This window comes from Hyperoodon ampullatus (assembly GCF_949752795.1).
Source record: "Hyperoodon ampullatus genome assembly, chromosome: 10".
Lineage (NCBI taxonomy): Eukaryota > Metazoa > Chordata > Mammalia > Artiodactyla > Ziphiidae > Hyperoodon > Hyperoodon ampullatus.
The window spans coordinates 97,359,763-97,374,149 of record NC_136923.1 but is presented as its reverse complement, the minus strand read 5'-3'; the positions used below and the strand labels follow the sequence as shown (position 1 = coordinate 97,374,149).

Below are 14,387 nucleotides of genomic sequence, written 5' to 3'. Positions count from 1 at the left end.
TAGAATAAAAGCCCAGATGAAATCCTATTATTTCAATCTACCGAATGTACCGTTAACATTGAATCAGTATTACAGTCATGGTAGTTATTATTATTGCAATTCAATCTCAGCTTTTTTTTTTTTTTAAGGAGATGTTGGGGGTTGGAGTTTTATTAATTAATTTATTTATTTTTGCTGTGTTGGGTCTTCGTTTCTGTGCAAGGGCTTTCTCTAGTTGTGGCAAGCAGGGGCCACTCTTCATCGCGGTGCGCGGGCCTCTCACTATCATGGCCTCTCTCGTTGTGGAGCACGGGCTCCAGACGCACAGGCTCAGTAGCTGTGGCTCACGGGCCTAGTTGCTCCGCGGCATGTGGGATCCTCCCAGACCAGGGCTCGAACCCGTGTCCCCTGCATTAGCAGGCAGATTCTCAACCACTGCGCCACCAGGGAAGCCCCTCAATCTCAGCTTTAATATCATATTTATATGTAGCTGAATCATAGCTGAACTTATTATAGCTGTATGTGCCAAGAGCTGCTTACTGCTAATACCTTTAATATTCTGTTTGAGGACTTTCTTTCTGGCCACTGGAGCCTGATTGTTCCAACAATACAAAGGTTAAGCCAGAAGTGCCAGAGAATTAATACCCTCAGAAATGGCCCAAAACCTGTATCAAATGGGGATGCTGAGGGATAAATGTCACAACTTTCTTACCCCTTCATTAGCTTAACTTTGAAACATTTTCTGCTCCAGTACTCTATAAACTTTATCACTAGGGGATACTGTTAAAAATTCACATTCTGATTCAGTAGATTTGGGGTGGAGCTTGAGATAATAGTGATAATCCACTTGGAGTAGAAGTTTTACAGTCTCCCAGAATCCCCCAGGGGAATTAAGTTCCACTTGCCTTCAATGGGAAGTTGATTATTCTCCTTTAGTTTTCTTCTCTTCCCTGTTTCTCATATCTTTATTCTCCTACTAGTGTTTCCTACCTGCATGTGGATCCTTATCTCAGGGTCTGCTTCTGGGTGAACCCAAATCAATAATATACATACACATACAAGACTTATCCATCCCCTGTTCTATCTATTTAGATCCTAACTATCTATCGATCTATCATCTTGAACACAGCAACACAGCGCAGCTTCTTAAAGAATCCAGACAATTGAAGAGCTAGAAGAGAAAGGATAAAGAAATCCAGGAGACAGTAGAAAGAGTAAGCTGATGATCACCAGCTAAAAAACTGACTTTGCCTCCTTTGTGTGTAGCCGTCAAGAGGATGTGGTATTTGGGAACCCTGGTTAAAGAGGAGGCTGGGCAGTTAGTTCTGGCTGCACAGACGGTGCCTCCTGAGAATTCCACAGAGGGACAGCAGTTCTGCTAGGAATGATGGGCGAGGACTTTTCACCTGAGTCTATTATGCAGGACATGCTGTTGGGAGGGTTGGCCATCGGGGTCATGGAAAGAAGGTAGGTCCAATGTTAATACTGGAAAGGAATGAAATCAGCATAAGCAGAGGGACACTGGCCGAGGTGGCAGGGGAGGGAATGCCACATTTCGTGCTTGTGGGTCAGCTCTGCAAAGGAGAGGAAGATTAGTGAATGGGCTTTGCAGATGTTCACCTGGGATTCTCTAGTGACTTTGTGCAGCTGATACAACGTGTGCTACTTATCTTGTGGGAGCAGGATTGAGAGCAAAGCTCTGGACTTCCTCAGCTCAGATCCCACCTCTGCCACTTCCTGGCTATGCCACCTTAGCATGTTCTTCAACCTCTTTAAGCATCAGTTTTCCCATCTATATAGTGGAGACATAATGCCTATCTCATAGCATTGTAATGAAAATCAAAGGAGATGTTGTGAATAAAGTACTTGTGTTAATAGTTAATAACCAGAGGATAAGAGAGTTGCCCTAATATTGCAAATATACCCAAGAATGCTGGGGAAATGGTGGGTGGTGGTTTTACCTGATTCAGGCATTGTGTACACACACACACACACGTACATGTTTAATAGCATATTCGTAGAAAGCCACTGGAGTGATAATGCCCTGATGGTGTCAGTCAGTCCCAGCTATGATAGCCGAAAAATCCTACTACTGCTCTTTGCTATGCGTGAAATCTCTCTTTGAGCAAAGCAAACACCTGTCCTTGGCGGAACGCAAAGGGAAACTTGGTTTAAAGCTCTTGCTCCCCCTTCTTTTAAAAGTCTGTGATCCCTGCTAAGATAGTTCCTGCCAAGGCCACTTTTGGTTTCTGAGTCAGGCCATCCAAGTTCTCTCAGGGCACAGGCTCAGTCCTGACAGTGTCCTACTGTACCTGAGAGTCTGGGGACTGAAAGAGAGGAAGAGTCACTTTGTTTTTACCACCAAGACCCACAGATCACGCCCAGTGGTCTCACCATTTGCTGTGGCTTCTCTCCACGGTCCTGACAGGTTGATATTCTGGAAGGTCAAGGACGGGTCAGTTCTTAGGATTGTGCGGAAGAGAATCAGTCATTGTTATAACCATTTGATCCCAGCAGTTCTTTCATCTCAGTCTTTTGAAAGCAACTTCCGCTCCATAACCAAGTTCTGCCCCAGTCTCTTCACGAGCCAAAGAAGGTGGATGCTGATGGAAAGCACAGATGTGTCCACACCTCCCTGGCAGCAGTCTGGTCGGAGGTCATATGGCCTCCTTTCAGTAACAGGTGGCACTTGGCCTCTAATTTTCAAGAGAGTTTGAATCAAGAGACATTCAGGGTGAAACACTGTCACGTTGCTTTTAATTTTCTGTAAACCTTATTTTCTATAAGCTATTTGACAGCTGGCTTTTTGACATAAGCTTGTAGGAGTGTCATAGGTCTCAGAAACAAAAGTATGAGTTCAATAGTATGAGTTGCCCTTGTTTCAAATTTCAGGATGCCACATAACAGATACACCACACACACACACTTTGTCTCACACAGCCTTACACACACATGTGGAAGTGTGGAAGCAGTCAGAGAAGGAAGCAGAAAGAATTTATTGTAATTATGAGTAAAATAAGTAGAATCTTATTTATACTATACGACTGTTATGAAGGACAATCATCTGTTAGTTAATTAATATGCTGGACTTGAAAGTGGCTCCAACTTATGCTGAAACATGAAATGTTTGTCCTCCACCCCTCCTCCTTTCCAACTGGGAATAATAAAAGATCCAAGATTCACACATACTTGTGAAACTCAAACACATTTTAAAAGAATCGATAGGCAGCAAATCTAATCTAAAATACTCACATTGAAACCACTGGTCAGAGAAATCTAAGTGGTCCTGATTAATGAAGGGACTCAAGCCTTCCCTGCTTGGGGGGAATAGCCCAAGTTCCAAATGCAGACTTGATGTTCATATAGCGTGCAAAGACACAGAGTTCAAACACAGAGACCATGGGATGTTGCCTAGAGCTCCACCGATGGCATCGGAAACACAAACATTACATCTGACCGCCGTGTGATATGACACAGCTGACCTATATGGAAGATTTTAGCGCTGCCCCTTATTCTCCCTTATGTAAAGGGGTTCAACAGGGTGACCACCTAGGGATACATGCGTGCATTCATATTTGTAGCTCCCCTAGGAAAGAATCAAAGGCCAAGAGTGGGTGACCTGGACCCTTGTTTGGACTGGAGAGCACAGACAGCAGCTGCAGCCTGTCGTTGAGATTGGCTGCTGACAGGAAAAAGCATTAACAATTTCATCAGATCTTATAGATCAGTAACAACGGAACACCCTTCCCCTAACTGGTGGCCACTGTGGTAGCTACAGTTGGTTTGATTGAAATCAGTATTTAAAAAAAAAATTTTAATGTGGTAAAATACATGGAACATAAAATTTACCGTCTTAATCATTTTTAAGTATACAGTTCAGTAGTTTTAAGTACACTCACATTGTTGTGCAAGCAATCTCCAGAACTCTCTTCATTTGCAAAACTGAAACTCTGTACCCATTAAATAATAACTCCCCATTTCCTCTCTCCCCCAGCCCCTGGAAACCACCATTCTATTTTCTGTCTCTGAAGGTGACTACTCTAGGTATCTTACATAAGCGGAATCATACAGTATTTGTCCTTTTGTGATTGGCTTATTTAACTTAGCATAATGTCCTCAAGGTTCATCTGTGTTATAGTATGTCTTAGAATTTCCTTCCTTGTAAAGGCTAAATAGTATTCCATTTATGCATATACCACATCTTGATTATCCATTGATCTGCCAATGAACACCTGGATTGCTTCTATCTTTTGGCTGTTGTGAATAATGCTGCTATAAACATTGGCCTATGAAATCAGCATTTTAATTACAATGGTAAAAGGCTCAAATTCCATTTCATGACTAACTTACTGTCTGATCCTCAAGAAATGGTGTTTTGTAGAGAGTGTAAGATCACTCTATTTCAGGAAGCCCTTTTGGCCCATGATCCTCACTGACATGGCTGAGGGGTGTTAGGAAATCGGTGGGCACGGAGCAGAAATGAAGCTAATTGGTCTATAAATCTATCTCAGTTTTTTTTCCTTTTTTTTTTTTTTTTTTGCGGTACGTGGGCCTCTCACTGTTGTGACCTCTCCCATTGCGGAGCACAGGCTCCGGACATGCAGGCTCAGCGGCCATGGCTCACGGGCCCAGCCGCTCCACGGCATGTGGGATCCTCCCGGACCCAGGCACGAACCCACGTCCCCTGCATCGGCAGGCGGACTCTCAACCACTGCGCCACCAGGGGAGCCCTATCTCAGTTTTAATCTTCAGCTCCTTAGCACTAAATTTCATTGTTCCAGCAAGATGCACTGAATGAGAAATATTACTCAAGAGTTCTACCCTTGTTGGTACAACAGTATTGGCTAATACTTGCAAAGTGCTTAAAATGTTCCAAACACCATTCTTAACTATTACACTCTCAGTATCCCTGTTGTACAAATAGGAAATGAGTCAGAGAGTGGCAAAGCACCTGGCCCAGAGGTACACAGCTAGTCAGATATTTAAACCCCAGTAGTTTTGCTCCAGAATTCATGCACTTTACCACCACACTACACTGTATCTCATTTTTTCACATATATGAATAGGTGTGTGTGTGTGTATGTCTATAATTGTTATTTGTTTGACAACCAGCAATGAAAGAAGGCCCCTTAGAACTCCAAAATGATAATTCTAGAAAATGGTGCAACAACATGTGATAAAAAATACTCTGGTTTTGTAACTGAACACAACTTTGAATCCTAGCTCTCCCATCAACTGTCTGATAACATTGACCAAGTGTTTTATCCTCTTGACTTTAGTTTCCTCACCTGGAAATGGGAGCAATATAATATCTACTTGGCTTAGTTGTCAACATTTAAGGAAATAATGTCTATAAAATAATTAGCTCCTGGTAGGTACTCAATAAATGCTAGTTCTCTTAACTTTTATGAGGCAAGAGAAGAATGTGATCTCAAAAAAGTGATATATGTTTTCATAACAACCTGCACTGCATAAACACATTAATTACCACTTTATTTTTCTATGTACAAGGTACTTAATTAGATGGCTTCTTCTCTCTTTTGCATTCTGCCAGAGTCTGTTCAGAAATACAAGAGACATGCTATGTTGGATACCTAACGGTAGGTCCTGTTAAAAATCAACCCTGTATTTTCTTCAAGTGGAGAAGGAACTCCAAATTCCAGGGTCAGGGGCACAGTTAATGGGCTGTACTTGTATCCTCCTTCCCTTTGCTCCAGAATACCACGACTTTGAGCACTCATCATAAATCAGCCTTCACTGCCAGCACAGAAAGAACTGCCTCCCGGCCTTGACCCAAGGCCATAATTGTGTAATCATGTCTTCACAGCCTTATAATCAAATTCTTGCCTCTTCCCTTGATTTGATTTTTTTTAATGGTGTAACAATTTGATTAGTAGAAAATGCTATAAAATCCATTATTTTATTGATAAAACAATACTCACATGGAAGCTAAGATATTATTTGTCCACTTAGCTCAGTTGATTCAAGAATGAAAATACTTGGTAGGATAGTGCTGCACAAGGAAAGATTTCTTCAAATTGCTTTGCTTTGAAGACATGCAGCGAGGCACTAAGGAGACCAACGAGATGCACACACGTCCAGGCCCGCCCCTCTCAAAGGAAGACTTTCCAGACAGCAGAGAAGGGGTTTCTTCATAGAGACTGAAAGATAGCATATGTCCCCATGTGGACATACTTGCATCTTTACACATGCATATGAAACAAATATATGTCTCATGTAGTTTCTCACTATCTCTATTATTTTAGAGCACTTTAAGGTTCACAGCAAAACTGAGAGGAAGATATGGAGGTATCCCCTATAACCCACACGTGCTCAGACTCCCCCACTATCAGCATCCTCCACCAGAGAGCTACATTTGTTACTGCCGATGAAGCTACACTGACACATCATTATCACCCAAAGACCAAGGTTTGCATTAGGGTTCACCTTTGGTGTTGTACATTCTATGGGTTTGAACAACTATATAATGACGTGAATGTATAATGTCTAATGACAGTGGAAGTGTGGGTTGTCTTTCCTCACTGCTCTCTCTTGTTTATTGCCTGAGATGAAAAGTTGAAAGGCCAGTATCCAGTTAAGCTGTATGGAGGGGCTAGTGCTTTCCTGAATGGAAGAACTAACTGGAAAAACTACCATGTTCCAGAGTTGGATCATCATTTCTGACTTTTAAGATGTGGCCACCAGCTCTGTTTTTGTGTGCTGCGGTAGTTCATGATTTCTGATGTCGCTTCTCGAACAAGTAGGTCCCTCCTTGGGAGTGAATAGAATGTCTCCTGCCAACACTTAAGTCAGATCATGTTTTTCCCTTAGGCCAACTCTGCTGACAACTGTTCTGGAACTATTCAGTTATTGCTATAAAGCACTATTCACAAATTCTAAAGGGTAATCACTGAGCATTTGCATTTTTTAGGTTCTCAGGACCACTTTTCTTAGTGATCTGCACTGTCTGCTGTGAGGTCATATTCTCACTGCAGAGATGAAACCAAGCATGAGATAGGGTAGTGACTGTTTCAGAGGTTAAGGTGAATTTTGGTTCAAGGTGAGAATTCACAGGCTTTGGTCCATTGAGCCATGTTTCCCATGCTTACATATCTGTGAAACAGCAGCTATGAGTTGAAACTCTGAGAAACATTCTCAGTAAAGTTGAAGATTTTAAAAGAACCAACCTCCCCCTTCCCCCTTTTCTTTTGATATAGCATCTCTTACACTCCTCGTAGCATCTGTCACCTGTCCTCCTTGGCTTGAATACCTTGTGACGGGGTGCTCGCTGTCTCACAAGCAACTCATCTCAGATCCAAGTATCTCTTCTTGACAAAAGGTGTTCCTTCTTTTTTTTTTTTTTTTTTTTTTCCTGCAGTACGCGGGCCTCTCACCGTTGTGGCCTCTCCCGCTGCGGAGCACAGGCTCCGGACGCGCAGGCCCAGCAGCCATGGCTCACGGGCCCAGCCGCTCCGCGGCATGTGGGATCTTCCCGGACCGGGGCACGAACCCGTGTCCCCTGCATCGGCAGGTGGACTCCCAACCACTGCACCACCAGGGAAGCCCAAAGTGTTCCTTCTTTAGGTAGAATCCTGTGTCCCTAAGAGTCTGCTTCTTGGTCCTTGAAACTTGGCCAGCATTTTGGGACAAAGAGTTTCAGAAATAATTTTTAAAAGGGAAACGGTTGCACGCCTGAGTAGCTACATCATTGTATTTGAAGTTCATGAGCTTTATTCGTATAATTGATAAATCAGGTTAGTTCTCTGTTTCTCAGGGTATCATCTCTTTTCTTTTTACCTCTGTCATTTTCTTCTATTTTCTGCCTGGTGTCTTCCTTCTCTTGTAGATGCTTCTATCTTTTTCTCTGTCTCTCAGGTTTATATTTCTCCCTTGGTATTTTTCTGTTTTTCTCTTTTTGCTTCTTTTCCTTTTCCCCTATTTGCCTTTTCTGTCAATTTTAATGAATGTTTATTAGATACCTATTTCAGACTAAGGAGTGTGCTAAGTGCATAAGGAAATATAGGGAAAGACTTTGCCCTTCAAGAAAATAAGCTCTTCTGTAGAATCTGGTATCTCTCCTTTAATTAACCACAATAAAAAACAGTTATTTTTCCTGGCTTTGTCTTTTGTTCCTCATAGTTAACTGGAAAAAAAGGCAAATTGAACATGTTCTATTTCTTATTGGAAGGAACAAAAAGATAATCTAAGTGGGCTTATTTTTTGTACCTTTATGTGACACTAAATTAATTTTTTTACTTTTTACATCAGTGGGACTTGGTTGAAAAACATGTTTTTTCTTCATCCCTGTATTACTCCCTTTTCTTTGACATGAGAAAAATGTTAGGAATAAGGCTCAAGTGCTCTAGAGACTATTGGTTTTTCTATGTTATCAGTAAGCAATGGCATATGGTTGGCTTATATTCAACACCAGTTGGTTTTTCACAGAGTGAATTGTATGAATTCAGTAGTCCTCAACTTGAGCCTGCATCAGAATCAGCTAGAAGGCCAGTTAAAGCCCCCATTTCTGGGTCCTACACACCAGAGTTTCTGATTCAGCAAGTCTGGGGTGGGGCCTGAGATCTGTTTCTCTAACAAGTTCTGGAGTGCTGCTGCAGGTCTGGGGACTGCGTTCTGAGAACCACTGTATTCAACTGAACTTCGAATAGTAAAGAGACAGTTTTGCCAGTAGGGGATTGGTGGCAGGTCTATTCACCTATGCTCATTTTTAGGTTTCAGAACAGTGAAACTTAAAATAAACCTTTAAATAAAAATATTATTTAATACACTGTTCTCATATAAATGTTTTTCTGTGAGTGAAGAAAAGGATTCTTCTCCAGCGTCTCAGAACTTCAGCCTGGCACAGATCCAAAGGGCAGGAGGAGCCTTCCTCGGATGCTACTTAGTGTTTGCAGGCTTCTCTCCAACTGTGCCATGCACTGCTAGCCAGTGTTAGGTCAACTCTGCGATACTGTTTTTCTAAGCAAAGGAGCAAAAACATGAGCATGATTCAGGTTATAAAATGTTGATTTTAAGGACCTCCTGCTCTCACTGTTTTGGTAATTTAAAGAAATCTAATCTCCGTAAACTACCCTGCTGTGACTTTCCCTGATATCATGTTTGTTTGAGTTTTGGATTCAACAGTAAGATCATGATTTAAAAGAAAAAAAACAGCAACCTTAAAAGTCAGGTTTCTTCTAGACCCAGGCTGTAGACAGGCCAGCTGTTGTGGGCGTGGACATCCGTCCCTGTACACACGTGTGTGGTGTGTGCAGGTGTGTGGGGGAGAAGTGGAGAGCTCTGGCACCACCCAACTCATGAAACATACAAATACTTTATCATTTAACATCCCTGAGGATCAGGATGATGGCTGGGCTCGGTGACACAGGAAAGAATTTTAGAATTTAAAAATTCCTACAAATCATAGTTAAATGTTATTTAATAAGTTTAAACTTCCAAGAAAACATTTCTATTAACTTGTTTAGTTCCTGTCCATCCCAGTAATAGCAAACTTATTGCAGTGGTTCTCAAATGAGAACCTTTTCGATTTTCCAAGACAAACTGTAAGTTGTTACACTACTTCCCATCTGAAGCATAAAAAACTTCATTGTGAGTATTTCACTTACAAATGTTATACTATCTTTTTTTTTAAAATGTATTCAGCAGACTTACCTTCAGACCCCAGTTTAGTGGTGCAGAGAACACTTCATTTTGATTCACTTAGTCTCCTCTGTAGGTACGTTGGTAGAACTGGAGAGATTCTGATACATTCACTTGCCTGGGAGAGAGGAGATTTAAAATGTTACAACCAAAGAACAGCAGGATGGGATGTCCGAACTCTATTCCAAAGTACCTTGGTAATTTTCTCAAGATGCAAATACCACAGCAGATCACTTCGTCCATTGTCTTCTTTGGTTTTTCAAAGAACCTCAGTTTCTGGGACAAGGACAGAGACCCTGGAGACAATCTAACTAATCAGGAAGGTAATTCCTTGTTCCAGAATCAGGCTATCCCAGAATAAAGTAAGTCTTGTTCTCTTTGATGACTCTTCATAATCTGTGCATTGAATCATGAATAAATATCTGAACTTGCCAAATTCTGAGCACCTCAGATCTGATTTCAAAAATTACGAATGCACAGAGCTTACCCTGAAATATTCTGGTGTAACATATGAGCTAAGGCTCAGGCAATGGGATCTTTTAAAAGTTGATTCTAGTGGTTTGGGAACCACTCTGATATGAGAACACAGAGGGGAGAGCCACTGATTTTCCAGGGGGCAGGAGAAACAAGGTCTGGGAAGACTTCACAGAGAAGGTGGCATTTAAGCTGGGCTTAGAAGCATGAATATGATTTCAACAAATGCATGAGGCTTCTCTAGGTAGAGGGGAAACCACAGTAGGTCCTGGGAGGTGTAAGAATTCACGGCATGTTTGGGGAAGCAGGGCAGCACGCAGTAACCACATGGGGCTACATCAGAGGATGCATGGGGATCGAGCAGGAAAGAAGGGAGGGTGGGAACAGTAGACTCTGGGGGCCAAGGACACACTCTGCTGAGTGTTATGTAAGAAATTTGAATTTTGGTGCAGGCAGTGGACAATCATCAACAATTTTTATTTTAAGGAATGCTTTTTAAAATTAATTAATTAATTCCTTTTTTTTTTTTTTTTTTTTTTGCAGTACGCGGGCCTCTCACTGTTGTGGCCTCTCCCGCTGCGGAGCACAGGCTCCGGACGCGCAGGCTCAGTGGCCATGGCTCACGGGCCCAGCCGCTCCACGGCATGTGGGATCTTCCCGGACCGGGGCACGAACCCGTGTCCCCTGCATCGGCAGGCGGACTCTCAACCACTGCGCCACCAGGGAAGCCCAATTAATTCTTTTTTAAGGAATGATTTTTTAAAAAAGAATCTGTATTCTAGAAACATAATTTGTGAAATAGCATGGAAGAAAAAGTGTAGTAAAAAGAAATGGAAAACAGAGTCTTCATTAGTGAGGCTATCCAATAGACCAGATAAGAAATAGTCAGGGTCTGATTTTAAAAAGTGGCAGCGAGAATGAGCGATGGATTTGAGACACACTTGTAGGAAGAGTTCACGTGCCTAAGTAAGAAGGAAGAAGTGAAGATGGTGTCCATTTTCCTGACACAGTGGATGAAGTAGGAGGTCATACTTTTGACCAAGCTAAGAAATAAGAAGAGGAATCCAGTTGGTAACTGTTGAGTTGGAGATGCCAGGGTAAGGATGCCCAGTAGTAAGGTACCAGTGGGGCTGAGGTTCAGGCAAGAAGTCTAGGGTGGGGACACAGGTCTGGAAGTACTCAGTGACTATGTGACATCATAGGAGGGGCCCCAGGAGAGTCTGGAGTGAGGGATGAGAAACTGACAGTGGTGAGACCCTGGAACCGCCAGTCTTTAAAGGGTAGGCAGAGGGAGAGGAACTAATGTAGAGATGGAGGAGGCAAGAGTTATCAGAGAAGAAGGGAAAAAACCCCAAAATAACTTCAAAAATGGACAACTAAGGGAGTCAAGGGGGAAAAGTTGCAGAAAGAAGGAAGGGATCAACAAGAAAAGTGACTTGATCTCCTTAACGGGTCCTTAAAGAATCTGCAAGAACAGTCTAGCTCTAGCTCAGCTAAGGAAGTGATTTGGCTTCCAGGGTTGCAGGATGGGTGAGATTTAAGTGAGTAGGGAAGTGAATGGGACTTTCCAATGGGAAAGACAGTCAAGGTGTAGAATTGGAAGGAGTCGGGTCCCAGAGGAGGGGGTAGGGGAATGGAGATGGCTACAGGGGGAGGATTATACCTATTTAAATGTGCAGGGACTTCCCTGGTGGTGCAGTGGTTAAGAATCCGCCTGCCAATGCAGGGGACACGGGTTTGTGCCCTTGTCCGGAAGGATCCCACATGCCGCGGAGCAACTAAGCCTGTGCGCCACAGCTACTGAGCCTGCGCTCTAGAGCCCACAAGCCACAACTATGGAGCCCGAGTGCCACAACTACTGAAGCCTGTGCGCCTCGGGCCTGTGCTCCACAACAAAGAGAAGCCATCGCAATGAGAAGCCTGCGCACAGCAACGAAGAGGAGCCCCCTCTCACCATAACTAGAGAAAGCCCGCGCACAGCAACGAAGACCCAATGCAGCCAAAAATAAAAATAAAATAAAATTTATTTTAAAAATGTGCATAGGACGAGAAAGGAGATTAAAATACACAAAATGGATGACAGCAGCAATGTTAAGGAACCGGCTGGGTTATGGGAGATATTTTCTCTTTCTTAATTTTTCTATGTCGTTGTTTTACATGTTTTTGCAGTTCTTTTACCTCACTTTTATATTGGAAGATGAACTTTATTTTTAAGAGCCATTTGAAGGAACAGCCTTAGAAAAGAGTAGACACCTCTTCTAAGATAGGAAGAAAGATGGTAAGAATATCTGTAGCTATAGATGACTTGGGAAGCAGAGGGAAGGGAATTTAGGAAGTTCATCCCAGATGGTCTTTGTGATGCTTGTCCTGCTTTCTAAGTGGAATTAATGACTCTTCCCCTACTCTCCCTTTGCCCTATACATCTATGCATTAATTCACCTACATGGTTTGACTGCCCTTACTTGTTTTCCTGTCTATTTATCTCCCTCTACCCAGCTATAAGCCCCTCCAGGGTAGAGACCACAACTTATTTGTCTTTATGTTCCAAAAACTTAGCATAATTCCTGCTTCATAGCAGGTACCCAATGAATTCTTATTGAAAATACTACCTTTTCTTAAGAACTTGGATCACCCTCTGAGAGTAAAGGGGGTAAGAACTGGGTGAGAACTTAAGAAAAGAAGTTACGTTCAGAAACAACCATGCTGGAGAAGGGCGAAGTGACTGGCAAAGGATCCGTATAAGGATTCTTGGGTAAAAATCTGCTCTAGAGGAGACAGGGGTGTTTTATCACATTAGTTGAAGAGCAGCATTAGCAGCAATAAGGTAATGATGCAGGCACTACCTTGTAAGAGCAAAAATCCAAGTTGAGGCTTTCAGAGACATTTGATAGTTACCAAGAAGCCTCCTAAGACTTCCTCTCACACACTGGTGAGTGCAGAGCCCTGAAGTCAGGACATCCACAGCCCCCCTCATCCTAGGAGGCACTCTTCAGTGTGTCAAGGAACGTGATGCGTGTGCTGTGACCGCCCCCCTCAGTCACTGGGCACAGGAACAATCAGAACGCCCCCTCTGCTGGGAGAAGGTCACAGTCCAAGAAGACAGGTAAACCAAAAGTTGGAAGCGCACACAGCTCTCAAGGATGCCAACTGGCTTTGCCGTGTCGGGTGATTTCTCACATTCCCTCGGCCAAGTCTCCTGTTTTGTAACAAGTTCAGTCAAGGGTTTTACTGGAGTAGACAAGCATGAAATGAATTTTCCAGAGAAGTTTCCGAAGTGGGGGAAAGTTCATGGCTCGAAAGCACCGATGGGTAATGAAACGAGACTGTGAACTTCTGTTTTTCTTTATAAAAAAGAAAAAAGAGAGTTTTCCAGGTTTTAAAATCTGAATCTAAAACTTGTGCTGTGTCCTCAGCTCTCAGCCCATCTTATTCTCTAACCCTGGTGTTGCAAGCTTATTTTACGCTGCTTCAAAGCTGCCCAAGTGGGTGACCTGGTCCCACTGAGCACCAGGATATTGGGTGGAAGACATGCAGGCTAGCCTCCCTTTGCCAGCGACCTCTGCTTTGTGACTCCTCGGTCACAGCTACCCAGAGGAACTCACTGAGGGCAAACCTAATGAAGGCTGCTTGCCTTAACCAGCTGGTAATCCCTCATTATAAGTCTTTATTAGACTGTTGTCTACTATTAGGAACTCATCTTTCACTCACCTGAAACCAAATGCTAGTTTTAAGGATGAAGAAGCAAAACTAAAACCAGTCTGGCCATCACTCTCAGCTTTGGGCATTACCTACTCAGCTCTTGTCTTTGATATACAATCAAATACAAATGCATGTGAGGCTCCCAGACTTAGGAGAAAAAAATAAAATAAAGTAGAAATACAACTTTTATAAAACAAACAAATGAAAATGCTTTGATTCATCCTAGTCCACCACCCATCCAATCTGCTGGTTCTCCCACCTGGTTTCACTGTCTGACCTTGAGTAAGTTATTTAATAAGTTACTGGAACTCAATTATGTCTAAATTGGAATAATAATAACTATTTGGAAGGGTGGTTGTGAGAATTAAGTAAAGTATAGAGCACGTAACCCTTGATAAATGTCTATTTCCGTTACCTTCAAACTGCCTCTTGGAATTACTCCTATATCTCTATTAAAATTGTCATATGATCCAGCAATCCCACTCCTGGGCATATATCCAGACAAAACTATAATTCCAAAAGATATATACACCCCTATGTTCATAGCAGCAGTATTTACAATAGCCAAGACATGGAAA

The 14,387-nt window shown here is 42.6% G+C and overlaps 1 long non-coding RNA gene across 1 annotated transcript in view; it reads right to left on the bottom strand.

Annotated features, from left to right (window-relative positions):
• LOC307058865 overlaps nucleotides 1-9,751 on the bottom strand; it is a 58,640-nt gene extending 48,889 nt beyond the window's left edge. The window contains exon 1 of the long non-coding RNA XR_013811106.1: nucleotides 9,649-9,751. This is a non-coding gene — a long non-coding RNA (uncharacterized lncRNA). The remainder of the gene's footprint in view (nucleotides 1-9,648) is intronic.
• Between the last annotated feature and the right edge of the window lie 4,636 nt (nucleotides 9,752-14,387).